Source organism: Polypterus senegalus, chromosome 6, assembly GCF_016835505.1.
Source record: "Polypterus senegalus isolate Bchr_013 chromosome 6, ASM1683550v1, whole genome shotgun sequence".
Taxonomy (NCBI): Eukaryota; Metazoa; Chordata; class Cladistia; order Polypteriformes; family Polypteridae; genus Polypterus; species Polypterus senegalus.
In genome coordinates this window covers 62,853,339-62,874,859 of record NC_053159.1, presented here as the reverse complement: position 1 = coordinate 62,874,859, position 21,521 = coordinate 62,853,339, and the positions used below count along the sequence as shown (strand labels likewise).

General features: G+C 40.6%; 1 protein-coding gene across 2 annotated transcripts in view; it reads left to right on the top strand.

Moving 5' to 3' along the window:
- The first annotated feature begins 12,767 nt into the window (after positions 1-12,767).
- LOC120531077 (probable G-protein coupled receptor 153) overlaps positions 12,768-21,521 on the top strand; it is a 100,270-nt gene continuing 91,516 nt past the window's right edge. For both annotated transcript variants that reach the window (XM_039756117.1, XM_039756116.1), the window contains exon 1: positions 12,768-13,864. The gene's annotated coding sequence lies outside the window, so the exon portion shown is untranslated. The remainder of the gene's footprint in view (positions 13,865-21,521) is intronic.

Genomic DNA, 21,521 nt, shown 5'->3' with positions numbered 1-21,521 from the left:
GATTGATTCATTCTTTTGTCCGTTCATTATCAATACTTGATTTATTCATTCATTAACTCATTGATTGATTCATTTATTTATTAGTTAATTTCTTTGTTTTTCACTCCATTACCCTTAATCAGTAAATGTATTCATTCATGAACTCATTGATTGATTAATTGCTTAATTATACACATTTAAAGCTAAAATGAGTTTACAGTAGTACACATGACAGTATCGTGGTTTTGATTATTGCTCTTTTCCTTACATGACATTTGCACAAATTCAATTTTAACATAAGTGTAGGATGCAAACGATTTGTTTCAGTGCTTTCTAGGGTAATATCAAAAACAATGAAAAAAATACATTTATGTTCATGTTCTCCTTCCATGTTATACTGTAGGGAAGGTTGGTAGATTGCATTGTATTCCCGTAAGCCTTTGCAGGTTCCTAGAGACCCAAAATGTGCTGTTTATTATGGTAGTGTGTGAGATTTCTAATTTTTATTTGTATATTTTTTGGGGTTACTGAATGGGTTTCATTGCTTTATGCTATGGCTTATCTTCAATTCAGGTGCAGTCTTCTGGGATAGCTTGACTGTGTAGGGAACCACATCTTCTTTTCAATGCTAAAGGGACAAGCACTGTATCCCTGAGACACTAAGCAGGTTAGGAATTGTATGAAGGAGGTGATGGGGCTGTCTCTTATTGGGGTTAGTTTAAACAATGCTATGATATATAATTCAAGATAAAATAGGAATTATTGTCATTTATGCCATGCAAGGGGCTGATGTACCATCCAGCACTGGATTCTACCATGTGCTTGTGCTGCTGGGCATTGTCCTGACTCCCCATTAGATTAAGATGGATTTATGGGATTCAAAAGGATGTTCACTGCTACATGGATGTGCAAAAGTTTTCAATCCCCTTGAAAGTCATAATAATGTTCTGCATGACAAAAGATTTGTACACATATTTATCCATTCAGTAACAGTAACAATACATTTCAAAACTGAAAATAAACTTTTCTTTGTAGGTATTTAACTGAAAAAGAAAAACTCAAAAGTTAGCATAACTATTTAAACCTCTGTGCTTTGGAAGCTCCAGGTTTACACAAATGACAAATGAATCACAAACGACACAAAGATGACAGTCATTTGACCATAGTTAAACATAATTAGGTACTACTTATAGTCATTTATATCTCTCTGGATATAAAAAGCACCGTTTGTGAGGTCCATAGTCTTTGTTGGACAATCATTGCACAAATAAAGACATAGGAGCATACTGCTGATGTGAGAAACAAAGTAATTGAAATGAACCAGAAAGGAAATGGCTGCAAAAAAGAAGAGTTTGAATGTCATGTTAAATCCTGGATCCACCATTAGAAAATGGATGATTCATCACAGCAGCCAGACTCTTACTAGAACAGGCCATCCCTTAAAACTAAACATCAGAGCAAGACGTGGACTGGTGAGTGAGGCTAGTAAACATCCATCCGTCACTCTCAGAACTGGAGTGAAAGTTCATTGGTCCACAATTTCAAGAGCTCTCCATAAAATTGGCCTCTGTGGGAGGGTAGTGAGAAAAAACCCATTCCTTAATGTGGGGAACAGCCCGGACACAGATAGGCAGACATGTTGGTTCACCACACACGTATTATTTACACTCTTATGTACAGTGCACAACCCAGTGCCTCAGCACCAATCACCCCTTTCAGTCCTGGCCGCACAACAATGCATTTCAGTCTTCAGTCCACCTCCACCCCTCTCCTCTGAGCTCCGTCCACTTCCACCAAACTCTGGCCGATGAGTGGTGGTTGCTGGCTCCCTTTTATAGGTCACCTGGAAGTGCTCCAGGTGTTTGATCAACAAGATCCGGCGGCACTTCCAGCTGTGACTAATCTGTTGCCCACACAGGCTCAGCAGTCCCAAACACAGCACCCCCTGGCGGTACCTGCCACATTAAGAAGGTCAACATAAAAGCACATATGTCATTTGCTACAAAGGATAAGAAAGACCCAGTTAAGATGTGGGAGAAGGTTTTATGGTCAGATGAGGCAAAAACAGAACTTTTTGGCCAAACCTCAAATAGGTATGTGTGATGTAAAACTAACACTGCCCATGCCTCAACAAACACCACAGATATGGTGAAACATGGTGGTGGCAGCATCATGCTATGGGGGTCCTTTTCATGTGCTGGGACTGGGAATCTTGTCAGAGTTGAAGGGACAATGGATGGACACAAACACCACTCAATATTGTAGGAAAACTTGTTCCAGTCTGCTATGAACCTACTGGTAGGGAGAAGATTAATCTTTCAACATGACAATGACCCTAAGCATAAAGCCAAAGCAACGGAATGGCTCAAAAACAAAAAGGTGAATGTTTTGGAATGGTTAAGTCAAAGCTCTTATCCTAACCCTATTTAGAATCTGTGGCATAATTTGAAAACTGCTGTCCAGAGGTGCCATCCCACCAACCTAGAGGATTTCTATAAATTCTGACATGAAGAATGGGGAAGAATCGCTCCTTTTCAATGTGTAAGAGTGATACATACCCCAAATGAATTAAGACTGTAATTGCAGCAAAAGGGTTCTCAACAAAGTATTAACATGTAGGGCTTAAATACTTATGCAAACACTAACTTTTGAGTTTTTCTTGTTCAGTTAAATATCTACAAAAAATGGTTTATTTTGACTTTGGAAATGCATTGTTACAGCATAAAAGTTCACATTAAAAATACTGAATGGATGAATATGTGAACAAATCTTTTGCCATGCAGAAGATTATGGTGATTTTCAAGGGTGTGAATACTTTTACATGGCACTGTACGTGTGTATTCAATCGTTATCACTGTTGCTACTGTTGTACTTCTGCCACAAACTTTACAATTTAGGTAATACCTTCTGGTAGAGCAACATAAATGAAATCTTACAGCTATTAGCATCCATGTAAAAAACATTTTGCAATGTTTGATTTGTGCCTGGCAATCAGGGAGGCACAGCTGGTACCTATGGGTTTATTTGCACCTTCTAGGACATTGAGACTGCCATCATACTGTGTATTTGATGGACACCTGTTTAGCCAATTGTACATCACAGTCACCGGTGATGGTCTGTTTGCCTAATGTAATATATTCTTGTTTATCATGGTGCCATAGAGTGACAACGTTTTGCATGATGGGCATAATCAAGTAGGAATTTCAGTCTGTACACATCAAAATACTGTTTCTACTACTACTGTGGTAAATCAGTTCAAATAAAAACATTACCAACGGAATGCTGTTGAGTGGCATGCCCTACCCATCATGGGCATAACAAATGGGCATGCCAGTGTTATTATATCATTATGCATGTTATTCTCACCACCTGCTGGGCTTTTTGATGGTCAAGCTGTGCAAATCCAACCTTACAGCTAAATGCAACCATGTGAAAGCTTTTGTGAAATGTTGGATTTGTGTCCATTGGTCATGTGGCACAGCTGGCACCTACAATCCATGTTCATGTACTTGTGCCAGAAACAAACTGCTCCCAGGCTGTTGAGTCTGCCATCACACAACCTGTGCTAAATTGATGCCAGCAGTCAGAAATTAAAACATTATTACGGAAATTTTGCTGAATGACACGCATAGTTTCTTCTCAGCTTATTCAGCATCTGACTAATGGCTGTCTGTTCAAATCTTTCCATTCTGGATTCCAACCTCATTACCGCACTGAAATGCCCTTGTCAGAATTGTGAATGACCTTTCTACTCAGTGCTGATGAAGGTTGTCCCTCAGCACTGTTAGAATTTGACCTCACTGCTGCTTCAGACACTGGTGACCACTGCATCTTCCTGCAATGTCTAAACAATTAAGCTGGAGTGACAGAAGGATTCTACTTCTGGATGTCATCTTGTTTCTCCAGCTGCATGCAGTCACCTGTCTTTGATGGAGATTCCAGCCCCTTTCAGCCTCAGTGACCTCTTGTGTCCCTTGGTCCACTTACTTTTAACAACCGCATGCTGCCTCTGGGCTACTTGATTCACCAGCATGACCTCATGATTCAACAGTCTCTGCTTTTATTCTGAGAACTTAATTATGCCACTTCCTTTGTCTGTCAGCTTTGAAAACTCCACCTGGAAATGATCAACTCCTCCTGTGCTATATAACTTTGCTTCTATTACTTTTTCCATGTTTTGTTGTTCTCACTTTAATATTTTTACTATATTTAATTTGTCAGACTCATGTTCATATTTGTGGTACTTTCTTGTGTACTTCAATGTACCGATTTGCTTGTTTACATCAAAGACTGAGTTTGACTCCCTTGTGGGGCTATATCTGGGTGGAGTTTGCATGTTCTCATACTGTCCACTGTAGGACATTGCCCATTTTGCTAGGCTTTCAGTGACACACAGGGCCTGTTAAAACAACAGATTTAATAGGGATGCAGAAAGACATTTGCATCCCTACCTTCATTTCAGAGTGAATGGCCTAACTGAATTTCTACCATTTTCTGTAGTACTAGGTTGTTGTACCGTGTTAGCCATTATGAATGTAGAGAAAAGCCAAGCAAAATGACACCTTTTATTGGCTAACTAAGAAGATTACAATATGCAAGCTTTCGAGGCAACTCAGGCCCCTTCTTCAGGCAAGATGTAATCACATCTTGCCTGAAGAAGGGGCCTGAGTTGCCTCGAAAGCTTGCATATTGTAATCTTCTTAGTTAGCCAATAAAAGGTGTCATTTTGCTTGGCTTTTCTCTACTACCATTTTCTGGTCAGTTTTGTACTTCATCTGATAACAAAGGTGTAAATCAGAGTTGAGCTGACACCTCTGCTGAGACTCTTTTAGACAAAAAGGCACCCAAATGACCTTTGTTTTAGGCTTGTAACCATTAACTGAACTCTGACTGACTGTAGTGGACAATATAAGGCACCTACGGTCAGACACTTCTTCTGTAACTAGAAGTGGCTGTGATCTAACAACCAGAAGCTACACCTTCCTTCAAAACTAGCTGCATTCATGTTTTCTGTCTGTTTGGGGACCCAAAGCTGTTGAATCATTCTCTTTTGGGAGCAGATAGTTGATGATCAGTCCTCTTTGGGGTGAGAAGGCACCCACTTTCTACAGGGAAAAAAAGCTCACAAACTTTCCTTGGTCTGGAACCTACTCTCCATAGAGTCTTAGTGCTGGATGTCCTAATATAACTTTAAGATCCATTCTGTAAAGCAAACTCGGTGTCACTGATTGAGCTCAGTCTGAGAAGACTGAGAAGCAGCCAATTACTTAAGGGAACTAAACTCCATTTAGAGTAACACTTCCTTTATGAGGTTCCTGAGAACAAAGCAAAGAGCCTAACAGCCAGCTGAGGAAGGCAAAATCACACCGCACCATGGACAAAAGACCATGAACCAAAAACCAACAGTGCACTCCAATGCAAGATGAGCCCTCCACTTAAAGCTGGAACAACAACAAACAACTCCATACAGCATCAGACATCATCCCTAAAGGCTTGGTTGGCATAGTAAAACTGTTAAATCTGTGACAATGCAAAGTAAAATCTGAAATAGCCAGTAAATAGCCAGTCTTTTCTGTGTTTTATGTTTGTCTGTTCCATCCATCTTGCACCCTGTCTTCAGTTTTGATACATATGCAGTTATCATATTTCTGTAATACTTGCATTTATAAATAAATTGTATTAGTTTTTTTCTTAAAATGAGTGTGCTTCAGTTACCTTAATATAAGTAAAACGGCTGGAGACTGCCTCCTGCAGAGAAAAGAAAGGAAAATAAATGTAGAGTTTTACCAAATTATTTAATTAATTACTGGCATAGCTAAAGGCAAAACTGGTAATTAATCAATTAATTAACAGCAATCAATCAATTTGTCTGACATCATTACACATTTTCCTACATTTATTTTTACAGAGTAATGGGGATTGTGGAAGAGAGGTGAAAAAAGAGTGCAGGCAGGGTGGAATGAGTGGAGAAGAGTGTCAGGAGTGATTTGTGACAGATGGATATCAGCGGGAGTGAAAGGGAAGGTCTACAGGATGGTAGTGAGACCAGCTATGTTATATGCAGGAGTGCACATGACTTTTTGAGTGAGTTACTCAAGTGAGTACCATCAGATGGAGTTTTGTATGCAAATCAATTCAAAGAGCTTTATTGGCATGACCATTAACAGTTTTGCCAAAGAAATTGAAAAAATTGAAATAAAACAATTTCTATAACAGATTTAACAGTAAGGTAAAGAATTAGGGTAAAAAATAAATACAGATACAGCAATAATAACAAAATAAAAATATAGCAGCAGATTAAAAAGAGGTAGGAATCAGAAATACCTGATCACTCTATACAGAGTGAGGTTTTAATAAGTCTTCCTCACTGTCCTCCTCGCTGTCTGTCTCACAGTCCTCTACTTCAGCTTCCTGCAATGTTAGATGATGATGCTGCAGATGCATCTCCATCTCCTTGGTTAAGCCTCTGCTTAGCTGTCTCCATCCACAGGTCAGCTTCTGGTTTTGGATCAAATGTCTCTATGGTTATCTTTGACTGGTGGATGTGCATTAGGGCGAGCATGTGACAGATGAGATCTGTGCTTGTTTTTTATTATGTTAAGATTTGAGAATCCCCTCTCACAGGCTGCACTGCTCAAAGGCAGTGTAAGAGACAGTTTAACCAATTTGACAATGTTGGAGTAAAGATCTGGATTGCTTGTATTTATTATCTGGACCAAGTCATACACAGAGGATGCTGCCAAGCATTTCCCTGTTTGCTTTAAGCACATCCATTCTGTGACAGTTGTGTCTTTGTCAAGACTCAGTGTGGCTTCATAATGCTGAAGAATGGTAAAAACTGTTGTGTTGCCAAAACTATGTAAATCTTGTATTTCCTGAGGCCAAGTTGAAGAATACTAAGAAATAATCACATGACTTCACTGAGTCATGTCTGATTCCAAACTCCTCAATTAACCCCCTAAGTAAGTTTATCTTGTCCCTGTCAGCATCAGCATTAGAAACAGTATATGCTCTGTAGTGGCCTTCAGCATCAAGCGAAAGTGTAATCTGTCCTATGGACACTATGAGTTCATCCTTACATTCCCCAATGCTCAGCTTTTCCTTCTGAAACACAATCGATGTGGTCTTCAAAATCTTGCCAATGTCAAGCAAGTTGCCCAGAAAACACTGCAATTGGTCTGTGCAGATATGCTGCAAGTCACTGTTATCACTCGTGCCCAGTTGCACTTTAATTGCTGGCAATAATCTTGATATTTTTAGCAGTGTGTCATGCCTCCATGCACAACTTCTTCACAATCTCTTCGCATAACTTCTTAAGCACAGTCGTATTTTTTGCTCCATCTTTTTGTAAATAAAACTGCAGCAGCTTGACCACGGGGCGATTAAAGGTCTCACAGTACAGAACGTTGGGATCAGCTGATTTTCCGCAGTTTTCTAATGTGTGTGTGGAGCACAGAATGTGCACAAGCGAGTCCCCTACTGCAGCCAGTTGCCGTAGTTTCGGAACAATGTCGTTAACAGAAGCACCGTCTGTGAACAGAGCGACCAACTTTCTCTTCCAGTTGTCCATGCCTGCTTCCTGGAAAAGTTTAATGAGTCCGTCTGTTACAGCTAGCGCAGATCGGTCAGCACCCAGTCCGATTAGGTTAAGGAACTCCGTGGTAAACTGCCCGATGTTGGACACAGACACAATGAAAACGATCTCCAGCGCGGTTTTAATGATGTCTTCCGATCCATCAAAACTCAGTCCCCAAAATTCAGCAGACTCCAACTTTGCTTTCAACTTTGTGCTGATAGTGCGCGCGATGGTCTGCATTATCCATGTGGCCGCCTCACGTGAATGATACGCAGTCCCGACATTTACTCCTAGCCGCTCCATTAAATGAATATCTTCAGCATAGGAAGACAGGGGACGTGCGTGTTTAGCTTTATGAGAGGCAAGGAGAAAATTATTACACAGAGCTTGCCGTTGCTCTTCATTTACTTTTGTTCGCCATCTAGCTAGATGGAGATTTCTTCCAGACTAGCTTGTTTATTAGAAATAGCTTGTACCACATTCATTTGCTTCTTGCTCTTTTCATGTTTGTCAAATAACGGATGACAGCAGTGGATAGTGCTGCTGTCTCGCAGTTAGGAGACCCGGGTTCGCATGTTCTCCTCGTGTCTGCGTGGATTTCTTCCGGGTGCTCCGGTTTCCAAAGACATGCAGGTTAGGTGCATTGGCGATTCTAAATTGTCCCTAGTGTGTGCTTGCTGTGTGTGCGCGCGCCCTGCGGTGGGCTGGCATTCTGCCCGGGGTTTGTTTCCTACCCAGCCTTTGTTGGCTGGGATTGGCTCCAGCACACCCCCGTGACCCTGTAGTTAGGATATATCGGGTTGGATAATGGATGGATGGATGAAATTCTTTGAACCTGTGTAAAAGGCACTTGTTTTGTCTGCGATATGTGGATGCGAGCGGCACAACTTACACCACATTTCATCATTAGCTCATCATTACCTTCAAACCACTACACATCTTGGAGCCACTTTTCAGAAAAAACTTTTTTATCTGCTCTGGCTCGGCTTGTTGTTTCTTTGTAGGTGGTGAAACGCCAAAGTAGCTGCTTAATGTCTGTTGTTTTTTAGACATACTGTATTGGCAACACAAGATAATCAAAACCAAAAAGAAAACAACGTATATTACCAACATGAGGTGTCGATGCCCTCTCTGAACGTCAGGTACGCACCGGCGCCGTAGGGACACAGATGATGTTACGCATTTACAATTTTTGTCGCGCATGCGTACCAGCGTACCAGTTATGCGCACCCCTGGTTATATGAGTTAGAGACGGTGGCACTGACCAGAAAGCAGGAGACAGAGCTGGAGGTGGCAGAGTTAAAGATGCTAAGATTTGCACTGGGTGTGAAGAGGATGGATAGGATTAGAAATCAGTACATTAGAGGGTCAGCTCAAGTTGGACGGTTGGGAGACAAAGTCAGGGAGGCGAGATTGCATTGGTTTGGACATGTGCAGAGGAGAGATGCTGAGTATATTGGGGGAAGGATGCTAAGGATAGAGCTTCTAGGGAAGAGGAAAAGAGGAAGGCCTAAGTGAAGGTTTATGGGTGTGGTGAGAGAGGACATGCAAGTGATGGGTGTAACAGAACAAGATGCAGAGAACAGAAAGATATGGAAGAAGATGATCTGCTGTGGCAACCCCTAATCGGGAGCAGCCAAAAGAAGAAGATTTGGCATATCTGTGTGGGTATGAAACAGAGAATCCCTAATACAAATTTCCTACATCACAAGTGTTTTTCTTCAGGCACTACCTCTCATAGTTCAAAACATGGGTTTATAAGGATAATTAGTGACTCCACTCTGAGTATGAGAGTGTGCACGAATGTCCCCTGCAGAAAACTGGTGTCCCATCCAGGTTTTAAGCACACCTCTGCATTAGTAAAGGGTTCATGCTTTCTTTCGTAGGCTGGATCCTTCACCTTCAAATGTGCTTGCAGATTTACAGTTAATGTTTAAAAATGGCACTACATTTTGGAGAAGTGTGGTATCGTGTTTTGCACTGCAGTCCAGTAAGGTGTGGTTTGTCTTCCATTTGGTGTCTATATGGTTACATTATCTTTATTTTGTAAATATATGATGTGTGCCATGAAAAAGTATTTGCCCTCTACCTGTTTTGGGCTTAGGAAATTAAAACATGTTAATCATGAACAAAGCTGTCAAAGTGGGAAGCTAATCTAGGTTTTTTAAATTCTTAGAGCAATTGATAAAACTGATCTACTATAATTCTTTCAGCTCAACAGTGAGTCATACATTCAAGGACATTAATGGAGAAATTATTGAGGGGCAATACATTCAAGATTGCAGTCATTGTTTTACACAAAGGATCACCGGAATCTATAGCAAACCACTAAGTCAAAGCAATGCAATAATAACAATAATAAGAATGATAATTCCAGCACTCCTTAAAGTAGTACTGGGCCTGTAAAAACTTTCTCCAATCTGAATTGTTACAAGTTAAAAGTTTTTAATCACACTACAATTTTCCAAATGTACTTATTTCTTTTACTGTTGTCCTTTTTGCCAAGTTATGAGCTGGTTTTCCTATCATTCTTTATTCTGTTGTTTTCCAGTCAAGCACTTTTTTGATGGTTATGTTGTCTCCCCTACAATGGAATGTTCTAAAAAAACATTTTCATTGGTTGGTTTTGTTTGTAATGTCATGCTGATTTGTCCTTACCCTTAGTTCTGCATCTGAATGTTCATATAGGCCAATATATTTGATAGGGCTTTCATGGCCGATGGTTTAAAAATACCGTAGAGTACCAGTATCTTACAGCTGATTTCATTTGCCATTTTCAATGACTCGCAGCCACAGAGCACAACTGATTTAACATTAGTGTTAAATATTCTAATTAGGTTGATTGCATATATTGTGAAGAGTTCAATGATTTCTTAATTAGGCTGAACACTTAGTTGGCTTCCTAAATTCAATTTTCAATGTCTTCATTTGCACCACCATCTATAGTAATAATGCTGCATAGATAACAAAATTTACCAACCTCTTTGGTGAAGTGTTTTCTTAAGCTGAATTTTTTGGAGTTGTTTCCTCAAATACGCATGGTTTTAGTTTTCTAAAAGCTGATTTCAGATTAAACTTTTGATGTTTCTAGGTACAATGCAACTGGTTATTCATGTCCTCAAACGAGTGTGCATCTGCATAGTCTAGGTCTTCTAGCTGTCCACATATTCAATGTGTTATTGCCTCTCAAAACTTTTACTTTTTATTTACACGATTAAGGATGCTGTTGTGTAGCAGGGGAGATAAACAACATTCCTTACTTACCGTTAAGGCATTTAATGACCAATCTGGCATAGCCATCAGCAGTGTGTCTGTCTGCAGAGTAAGTGTCGACCACGTTGAGAGGTTTATTTACCTCAGCAGTGACATCCATGTCTCTGGCGACTCTTCCTATGAAGTCAGTAGACGGACTGGGAAAGTATGGGGGAATCAAGAGGTTGCTGAAAAGGGGTGTGTTGCGCTCTGCATAAGGAGAATGGTCCAAGTCTTTAGAGACCTAGTGCTTCCTAGTTTGCTATATGGTTATGAGACATGGATACTACACAGACTCCTTTGGTACTATGTCTCTTGGGAGAATCCTTGGGAATCACTGTTTGACTTTGTATCGAATTAGCAGTTGCTCATGAAGTCCCAAATGAGGCACATTTCCTGCTTTGTGTGGGAGCGTCAGTTACAGCATTACTGCCATGTGGTGTGATTCCCTGAAGATGTCCCGGCACAAAGAATCCTCATTGCTGAAGACCCGAGCAGCTGGACCAGGCAATGGAGACGCCCACATAAAATCCTGGCTGCAGCAGATAGATAGTCATTTCCAGAGGGTGGCACTGGACCATGTGTCTGCCTTGGTGGTTGCCAACTGGGATCCCAAGCTGTTTCTTCGTGTGGTGGGTACGGCAACACACTATACCAGAGCATGCTCTCCTACCTGACCCGATCTAACTTACACCACATGTGTTTAAAACATTTGCACTGGTATAAACTTTATGCAAGTCATAACAATTGGCATAATGACAGAATTCTTTAATGATGTTTGATTATTTTTGTTGGAACTCAACAACATTTCAGACTATTCCAAATTACTTCATGTTCTAAACTATCAAAGGCTCTTTTGAAGTCTGCGAATGCCAGGAATCAGAAGGATTTTCATTAATGAAATTATTATACTGTTATATGTAAATTGTGCAGCCACTAACCATGTTGTTCTTTTCTGAGCACAGGTTCTATTTTGTGGAGACAGTCGATTTACAGTGATACTTGTAATAATCTTTTTAAAGATGTTCTACAATGTAATTCCTTACCAGTTGATAGTGAAGCCATGCATGTAGGTGAACCAAAAATCTTGAGAGCTTATAAAAGGACACAGTATCTGGATTAGATAGTGGAACTACTATTCTAACCAAACAAGTCTGAAGATCGGGATGGTGTCTATTCCTTCTTGTGTCTTTACAGTACAGTACAAACCAGAGAGGCAGAACCAGCAAATACAGATCACTTCCTCCTCACCTCATGCACTGCCTGTCTACCAGTAGATCCTTTGTGTCAACTCCAAATGTGTCAAATTACAGAATACAAACTAACCTAAAGCTCCTCACAGAAACTAATTAAAACCTAACTGTGTAAAATGGATATCAAATCATACAGTCACATTCCAAAATACAGACAAAGATTTTTCTTTTAGTCTGCATTAAAAAGCAAAGTCTGGAATGGGAGTAGGAGAGTATTTTGGTATCTCTTTTGGCAAATGACATAGTTTAGAAACTGAATATGGGTATTATTTAATGCTAATTTGGCATTTTTCACCCAAAAAATGTCCATGTATGTAGCAGAATACTAAACCATGGTACAATATTTCACCCATCAGCAGAATGTACAGTATGATATTAGCCAAATAAATAAAATGTTTTTTAACTACTGCAAGGTAAGTTAACTAAAGTATGCTGTTTCTCTTCAACATCTAAAATGCAACATAAAGAATAAGACACTCACTGGACCATACCCCATGTGGATTTAGAATATTTATTTCCTTTAAGAATTACCGTGATATTAAAGGAACACATAATGGGAACTGATATAAAGGAGAACCTGCAAATCAATACCTAATCCAGAAGAGGAGACACCAAATAAAAAAAAAATAATAACTAAAACTAGCCTGATAGAAAGCAAGTTTTTATTAAATAATCTTCAGCTCTTAGTGAAAAGTGTAATACAGCTGTGGGTCTGGACAATAGCCACACCTTATAAATGGTTCCGAACCCCAGGGATGAAGGATGTACCATGGCAGAGATTTTATCTTGAATATAAGTCTTCTCTTCCATTTGTGCTGTACCTCATTGTGAACTTGTCTAGGGGGGTGGCATCTCGTTTTTCTTTTCTAACATACATACTTGAATATAGCAATCTATTGATGATAGAAACATACGGGCCGAAATCTATCCTCGGCACAACGTGTGCAAATTAAGAACCTTATTGATAAAGCACATGCAAAATCATATCAGCTTGAATTTCCCACTAGGATTTTTAAAATATAACAAGGCTAATCGTGCTGCATTTTAAGCAGGAATACTTTATGTGCGAGGTAGCCGTGTAAGACACGACATTTACACTAGAAAACAGGGCGCAAGGTAAGCAATCACATTCGTATTTATGAAAGTGGTCGACAAACAACTGAAAGAGTACGTGTGCTCTAATGTGCGGACACACTGGAAGCGCGGCTGGAAGCGCATGCGCGATGAGACACCGGCGTCTCCCTTAAGATAGGCTTAGGAGGGAGACAGAGACGCTGGAATAAATAGATAAGTAAGCAAATAAATAAATGCATTCCGGAAGGCTGCACATCTCAGTGGCAGCCGTGGGATGGAGCAGTACGCGTGATCTCCGGGGAGCGGGTTTAAGGCAAGTCAAACCTTGTGCTCAACGGTTTCGTGGTTTCCTTCGACAATTTTAGAGGGTTTCGGTTTCCTTTCTTTAATCTTTTTCCCCCCATGACCTCCACTTTAGTTTCCACTGTTAACCTTATTAAGAAAGAAGGCTACTCCCGTCACTTTTTATACACCGATGCACGGCGAGGATAAGGAAAGAGGAGAGTTGAAAAATGTGACAAAGGATTACCGGCGAGGTATTCGGATGGAAAGAGCCACGCAAACGGCGTCCCTAAGCCCGCCTGCTCGGAACTGGCTTCTACTGCACGGAGCGGCGCTCTCTCCTGCCTGTTGGCTTCGGCCGCCCCTGTGAGAAGGGGCACAACGTGGGCATCAGCTGAACCAAGAAATTCGCTCTACGAAATCACCGGGGACTCCACAAGATTATCAGGTAAGAAGCGTGATTCGTACAATTCCGAGCGCGAAAGATCAAGCATAGTGGCTATTGTCCGTTTTGGCATTGTGGTTAGCCTACTAGAAGTAAGTGTTCGTTTTAAAAAGGAGGGAGTCAAACGCATACATAACGTTTTTCTTTGTATAATAAATAACGAGCTTTAAACGATTTATATGAAACTTGGGGAACTGTAGTTTCCAGAGTGAATTTCCAGGAAAATGTGTCTATAATTGGGTGCTTTTCAGTAGTGGTTCTGAATTGCACATTGACTTGTCGTTGCGATCGGCTGAGGGGTGCGTGTGGCGCGCGCTGCAACGGACAATTCAACTTAGAAATTTTTACAAAGGTGATTGCAAAGTGGCACCGCAGGAGGTGAAACCTTGTTGGCAATCATTCAACCCTGCAGTGAATTTCTCATCATCTTTATTATTTTGCCTTAGGGACAATTCTATCTATCTATCTATCTATCTATCTATCTATCTATCTATCTATCTATCTATCTATCTATCTATCTATCTATCTATCTATCATTGTTACATTAGCTTTGCTTCGCAAGTGGTTCTTCTAAGTTTCCAACAAAAAATGACATGTTCGGTAAGGAAAATGACAGGTGCGAAATGATTGATAAAACATATTATTTTACAGTTTTATCGGAAAGAATGCGTCAGTTTAAACCATCGCACCAATCCATCCCTGAGCTCCCGAGTGGATGGGAATAACACGGCCACAGACTGTCAGGACGGTCCGCTCTGGCCCAATGTCACCAGTACATTCGATGCAGTATCATTTACGTGAAGTCGATATGCCAAATGAGACTTGTGAACGTATGATATATCCATGCAACCATATCAAGATATGATTATCATCAATTAAGAATGGAGAGCTTGGAAACCACGCTTAAGGAGCCTGCGTACTTTTTTCTGCTTATAGAAATTCGATTTTTTCTTGCGTCCTACGCATTCATTAAAATCGCCTCTTAACTGTTTATTATGTTTAATTCTAGAGCCACAGTGTGCTATATCGAGCTGAAGTGGATCAGAATGTGACATCGCTTCGCCTCTTGAAGCTGTAGTTTCCACCTCCGCTTTTATTTTGCTAAATAATAATAATAATAATGTAGATGATAAACTTGCTAGTTACGTTGTCACCCCCTTCCGTCCAGCGCGATTTCAATTTCTCTATAACAGCTGACACAATGAAGACAGATTTGAGAGCGCGATTGCTACACACAGAGCAGAAAGAGCTACTCGTGGAGGCGCGTGGCCGTTTTGTGGAAGCAAACAAGGAATGCATGAGTGTGAAGCGGAAGGCGTTATGATGTGTTGATTATGTATATACCGGTGGGAGACTGAATATATGTATACAGTATATTTAACCATCGTTTCCCATGCTCTTCTATTTTACTACGTACTCTCCTTTTAGCACTATAATTTATGGGTTGAAACGGTGTAGATTTGTCAGCTTGGCGCCCCGTCCAGGATGGGTTCTTGTCCCCCAAAATTTGACTGGTTCAACTGTAAGACAAGTGGCCAAATATTAGTTTTAGCCTGCGCCTTAAAACTGGCGGATGGTCGTACAAAGAGACAACGAGTGTTACTGAGTTCTGGATTAGGTATAGAACCTTGTTGAAATTAAAAAAGAAACAAACAAACCGTTAAGCTTGACCTCGCATTCTGTGTCGCTGTGTTTCTTCATGCTGACACATATAACATATTCCTACAGTCAGAGGCCATATCATGTAGTGACTAATCAGTTTTAACATTACAGTAATTCTTGGGGTTAATCACAGTGCCTCCATACCTTTTGAAATAATTGTAAGAACTCAACGGCTAAAAAGAGATAACGACTGTAACATTTCGTTTTTACTTTCAGACGTTCTTCCGCAGTAGGCATCGCGCCCGCTGTCAGGACCGGTGCATCAGATTCTGGCCCGTTCACTGGCTGCGTGGAGCCAGCGGGTCAGTGTTCTTTAGGGACACTTGTGGTCTCCTGGTTACCAAATACGTGCACTTCCGGGCGATAGCCAACTTGAAACAGGTCCGGTGTGTGTGATTATTTTCGTTAATGGATTTGCATCCTGAACAAAGTGGGTTCCTGCCTTGCACTTAGTTTTGCTGGCATTTTTTGACATTCCTGAAACTTTTTTGAATAAATGTCTTAAAAAGCTGACCGCTGAAACAGCGCGTTTTTGACTTCATTTTTGAAGAATATAACTATATTGCGCATAAAGCAGTTTTGTTATTTGTATTGCAAATGCCATCAGGATTAATGTGTGTCTTAAAAGCCTCCTCTTTATTTTGTACAAGCCCTTTCATGGTGATTTCAGACTAGCGCCCTTGAATTCAGGTAAATATCTTTTGTTTGCACCTCAGTTGTCTTTATATTCTATTTCTGACAAATCAGAATATACTCCAGGTTTTTTTCTTTTTTTTTTTTTGTTAAAATATAAACCAGAGCCACTCAAACCTTTAACTCATTTTACACTAACTTATTGGGCACTGAGTTTCCACCAGTGATCCACAGTTTTAATTGAATTCCTAGAGTCACCACATCCACAGACAAATGAGAGTTGAGCTCTTGGATATTTTATATGTAGGATAACCATAATGCTCTCCAATTGCAATAGTTGATACCCTCCTCCCACCATCATTTCCGCTAAAATGTTAATTAACATTTGGATGGTTTACTTCCAGCAGCAGTTTCAGGAATACATTTTCCCAATGCTAGATCACTATTCCAGCTAAGAACTGCTGAATTTATCTTAAGCTCTGCACAAGCTTTGGATATTGTCATTATTGTCACTGTCTCTGTGATGTAAGCATGCAGAGATTTTAGTTTTTTTTATTATCATTATTTATCATCCAGAGTCAATTGTTCTGAGTCTAGTCAGCCACAGTTCCAATGAATTTACTTTTTTGTGCTTCCGAGCAGTTGGTTAGCTGGTATTAGTCATGTCAAGAGTTTATGAGGTTGGTGTCATAGCTGACACTGTCCTTCCAACTGCAAGTCTTCATATGCGCTGATATGTGGTGGTACCAAATAAGCTGGCATGATCTTAACAAGATTTAGTGGACCTTATGCACCATTTAATTTACATGCTTGTCTAGCAAAGATAACAGAGGTGTATTTCGGGCATATTTCCTACCTGCAAAAGTCCATGTTTTTGTTCAAAATTGTAAATTTGATTATAAAAAAAAAATCAGGAAGCTACATGTGAATTCCACAGCTTAAGATCTTTGATTTCAATCCTTGGGTTCAGGCCTGTCCTTTAAGGAATTTCTGATGTTGGGTGTATTGTTGATTAGCTGCAGAGATAAGGCTCGTGACGACCAGGCAATTCACAGTGAAGTTTTAATGAAGCAGATTTATGGGAGCAGAAGATTAATTTTTAAGTGAATCTTGTAATCTCGGTCTTTTTTATGCAATTAGAGATTGACTGTAGCTCTTTACCAGCTAAATATTTCAAGGAATCATCAAGATGAAAATGAGGCTGCTGTAAAATGCAGTTGGGAGCCAGTGAGACAACATTTTAAGAGACTTTTTTTGCTTTGTTGTTATCCATATCTTTCCCCTTGTACCTCATCCAGAGCTAAGTGTCATGCTTTTGTTTTCCTTTGTGAATGGAGCACAGCCCTGCCATTTTATTTTTGTCTGAAATAGAACAGGTGCTGCCCACAGAGCAGAATAGGAGTGAGCAGGAATTAGCAGAAAGTGGAGTGATTTATGGATTAATGAAGGGTCTATTACCCATAAACTGACAGTATATATCTCCTTCTCTTCATTGATGTCAGCAGTGATATCATCCAAAGACTGTCTCAGACAGCAGCCCAAGGCCATGCATGGAATTGAAGAGAGGCACATCCTGCAATAGTTTTCACACCACATATTGTCCTACTCTCAAAGTCCTCCTGTGGAGTGGAAAAATTAACAACCTAGCTTGTTGAGCTAAAGGAATTTTTTCCATTAGTCTGAGAGCCTATTTATTATCATTTTCCCTTGGGCTGGGGTGAGAAGCTCTGGTGCACTTATTGAGCCTAGTCCTTGATTGTTCAGTTTAATTCACCAACTGTGCACTGAGTCAACCTTCTGTACGGGGAACCATAAAAACAAATGAGAATGTTATTAATTAAGCTTCCACAAGTTAAAGCTGATCCAATTTCATTTACCAGAGATGCCTACTGCAATATATTCACACCAAATATCACATTGAGGTCTAGGCAGATGTCACTTTTTCTGGTGCTGTCTCACACTCTTCCCTTTAGGTCTCTGTCTCTACTAACAGCTTTAGAATTAAGTTAATGTTCCTCAAGTTTATCAGGTATTGTAGGGACTTTTCTGGGCCATCCAGTGATGTCTGTAAGACAAAATCAACTGTGTCAAACATGTCATGTTAAGGATCCCATAAACCCCCTCATGCAGCCTATATCGAGATTTAGCAGGTGTTCTACATCGAAGAAAATGCCATTCCTGTAATACAGTGGTGCATGTGAACATTGTTTTCCTTATGTCCATTTTAAAAGGAAACAACTGATCGTTACGTTTTCCTTTCTTAACAGCAATGCGTCCTTATCTAAGCGTTTCCTAAATTTACATTTTGTGCACATTTACTACGTGAGCCTCCCTTTCCGAACAACCAGTTCCATTAACCTTTTTACGAGGCCTCTAAAGAACTGTTTTATACCTTCGCGTTGGGTGAAAGACAATAGGTCAATAAAATGTTTTCCACTCACAGGCCGAGCTCCGGATTCCGGGAGTGAGCCCGTGGCGTTCGTCTGATCGGAGCTGTCCTCAGTGCGCTGCTTGCCTTTGTTTAATTGGGACAGGATATCGTAACCAGATGTGCAGATTTTCTATTCAGGATGGGCTGTAATACTACGATGCTCCCCCAACACCCTCCCTTTCGTGATGCACTAGATGCATTTTTTCCACCTACAGTTGGTCTCTGCCAGATGTTTACTCGGTTTTACCCACAAAGTCCACAGTGAACACGGTAATAATGGAGTCGCCGGGCCAAGCTGCAGATTAAAGTGAGGTGTTAAAAACGAACATTTGACATCCCAGACCGGCTGGCGCTGCAAGTCCATGTCCACGTCAGCTGCTCCGTGGGAGGCGCGTGAGGCCGCAGGGCTCCTTCGTGTCATGCAGGCTCCCCGACTGCTGCGCTTTCGATAAGGGGCGCGAGCTTCCAACAACAGATGCGCTCGCTGCAGGCGAGGCGTTGCTTTTCTTACGGTTATCTTGACATTCGAGTGCCCACTCATTCGCCCATCGTATCTTAATGGGTGCCTTTGCACGTCTTTTTCTCATAGCCTACTTGACGCCGATACAAGATCCTTCGTTTTCTAGTTCTTAAGGAGGCAGCTGTTTGGGAACCGCCCCTATTAGAGGGCAAATAGCGATATCCATTAATAAAAGCATATATTTTAACCATGTCTTTGTTTTGGTCAACTTTAGCTGCAGGTTACATCAATACTTACAACCCAGTGCCGGGGGAGTAATCAGCTGGTAACTAGCAGCCATACACCAGGAAAAGGAGAGGGGCGAATCAGACCGGACAGACTCGCTTAGCCGCCTCCGCCGCGCGCGCACGCTGGACTGAGTTCACTTTCGGTGATTCGGAGCAGATCGTGCGCTGCCAGTGGATTACTCATCTTCTAAGTAGGAGGAAGGCCAGCTAAAATTAGTTGCCTTATGCAACGCGCGCACATTCCATTTCGTATAAGAATCCTTCCGCCTGAAGGTCCGAATTCCTGGTCATCGTTCGAGGATTGTCCACTTTTTGAGTGCTGGCTCTTTAAGCTGTGCATTAGATCTCGAGGGCAGTATTGGAAAGGGATTCTTCTGTCCCGACTAGTCAAAATGAAGAACCGACCAGGAGTGCCGCATAACGTCTCTGATTGCACCCGTCACCCGCACCTGATTGGCACCGAAGTGGACAGATTTGTAATCTCCGCTCCTGCTGACAATCCGAGAGAACGTTCAGTGTTTAACTGCACAGTTCACGTAAATACTTTATAGGTATGCACTTGGAAATGTACCTTCAGGAATGCCGTTAGACTATTAGTTTAGGTATGTGCAAGAGCACATATTGTAAAATAAACAAGATGGAAAACTGAAAGCCCGGGATTAAGGAATTTATTTTGAAGTAATTAGAAGTGTTGTGAAATCAGGGGAACTTTAAATTGCACAACTTAAACCATAAATAATTAAACCATAAATAATTGTACTGTAATGTGCAATTCTTAAACTGCACCTAGCAAATGAAGAGTGGAAAGTAAATAGGCACACCCATACACCAAGGAATGGTACTTGATTTGTTCAATATATAAAGAAAATACAGTACATACTGTATGTGATGTATCCCTCCTTCCCTCCAATTGTCCTTTTACTGAACCCACTTTACAACTTTCCGTGTCAGGAGCCATAGTATATTCAGGGAAATCTGGCTGCAGTGCATTTCACATAGTATAATGCAGATATATAAATACAAGAGTCTTCCACCCCAGTGAATTTGTACACAAGGCAGTAACCAACCCCATTGATATCAGCCCACTCATTTGATCACATCCACCCTAATCCAGATATTTAAATGGAAGAGTCTTTCCCAGCAGCACAAAAGGTAAGAACTAACTGTGGATGGGAGGCCAGTAAATCACAGCACAGACTAGCCAGATTCAGGCAGCCTAACACATACCACTGCCTGGACTGGCATTTGAACCCAGGACTTTTGAGGCTTGAATTCCTCCTGTTAGATATTGAAACTCACAGCCATGCATTTTGGAAAATAACAATTTGTATTTTGATTTATAAGTCATTGACCGCATTTAAGTGTAATTAGACAAGGTGGTGTGCAGCAGTGATGGTTTTGTGCACAATTTTCAGCTTGGAGAAGACTTGACATTGATATCCCTTACAAAACTGTAATGGACAATTTTTGTGGTGGTTAAGTATACAGTGTAATTATGTGTAAACGACTTACATACATTTCCTACTAGAATAATACTCAGAGGTCCACAATATTTTCCAGATTAATCTGGTAAATCAGTAATTTCAGGGATGTTTCTTAAGAAACACGTGAAACATTTTTAATGCAATAGAAAATACAATTATGGATGGCAATTTTTTTTTTAAACAGGTTATGAGTCTTAAAATTTGCACCAGAAAATATTCCTGCAATGTTGTTTAATTTGAAAAAGGCATATAGTGCACAGTTGTATATTAGAGCGGTCTGACAGGTCACATTGACATCATTGCTGCCTGAAGTATGTTATGCTGCTTTCTGGCTTGGGTCAGACTCTGTCTTATTTCACATCTTTCCATTGCTCTTCTAACCTTTTTAAAGCACCTTTGATATGGTGGGCCAAACTTGTTCTTTGACACTGTGTGAAGTGCATACAGTGAAGCTTAATGTTAAACTGGTTTTTGAGTGGTACCCAGCCTGAGACCAACCCTTGAACCTCAGTTCTATTGAATGTATCCATTAACATCTATTTCTTGTATTGTGGCTTTTGATGGTGCATGCTGAGGTACTATATAAAGTTCAATTGATATTAGCTGCCATAACTAGTCTTAGATGATGTATGAATATATGCATCATAGCCACTATAGTTGTCATCCATGGCTTACAGTCGTTCTCTCTGCACAGTGTAATGTA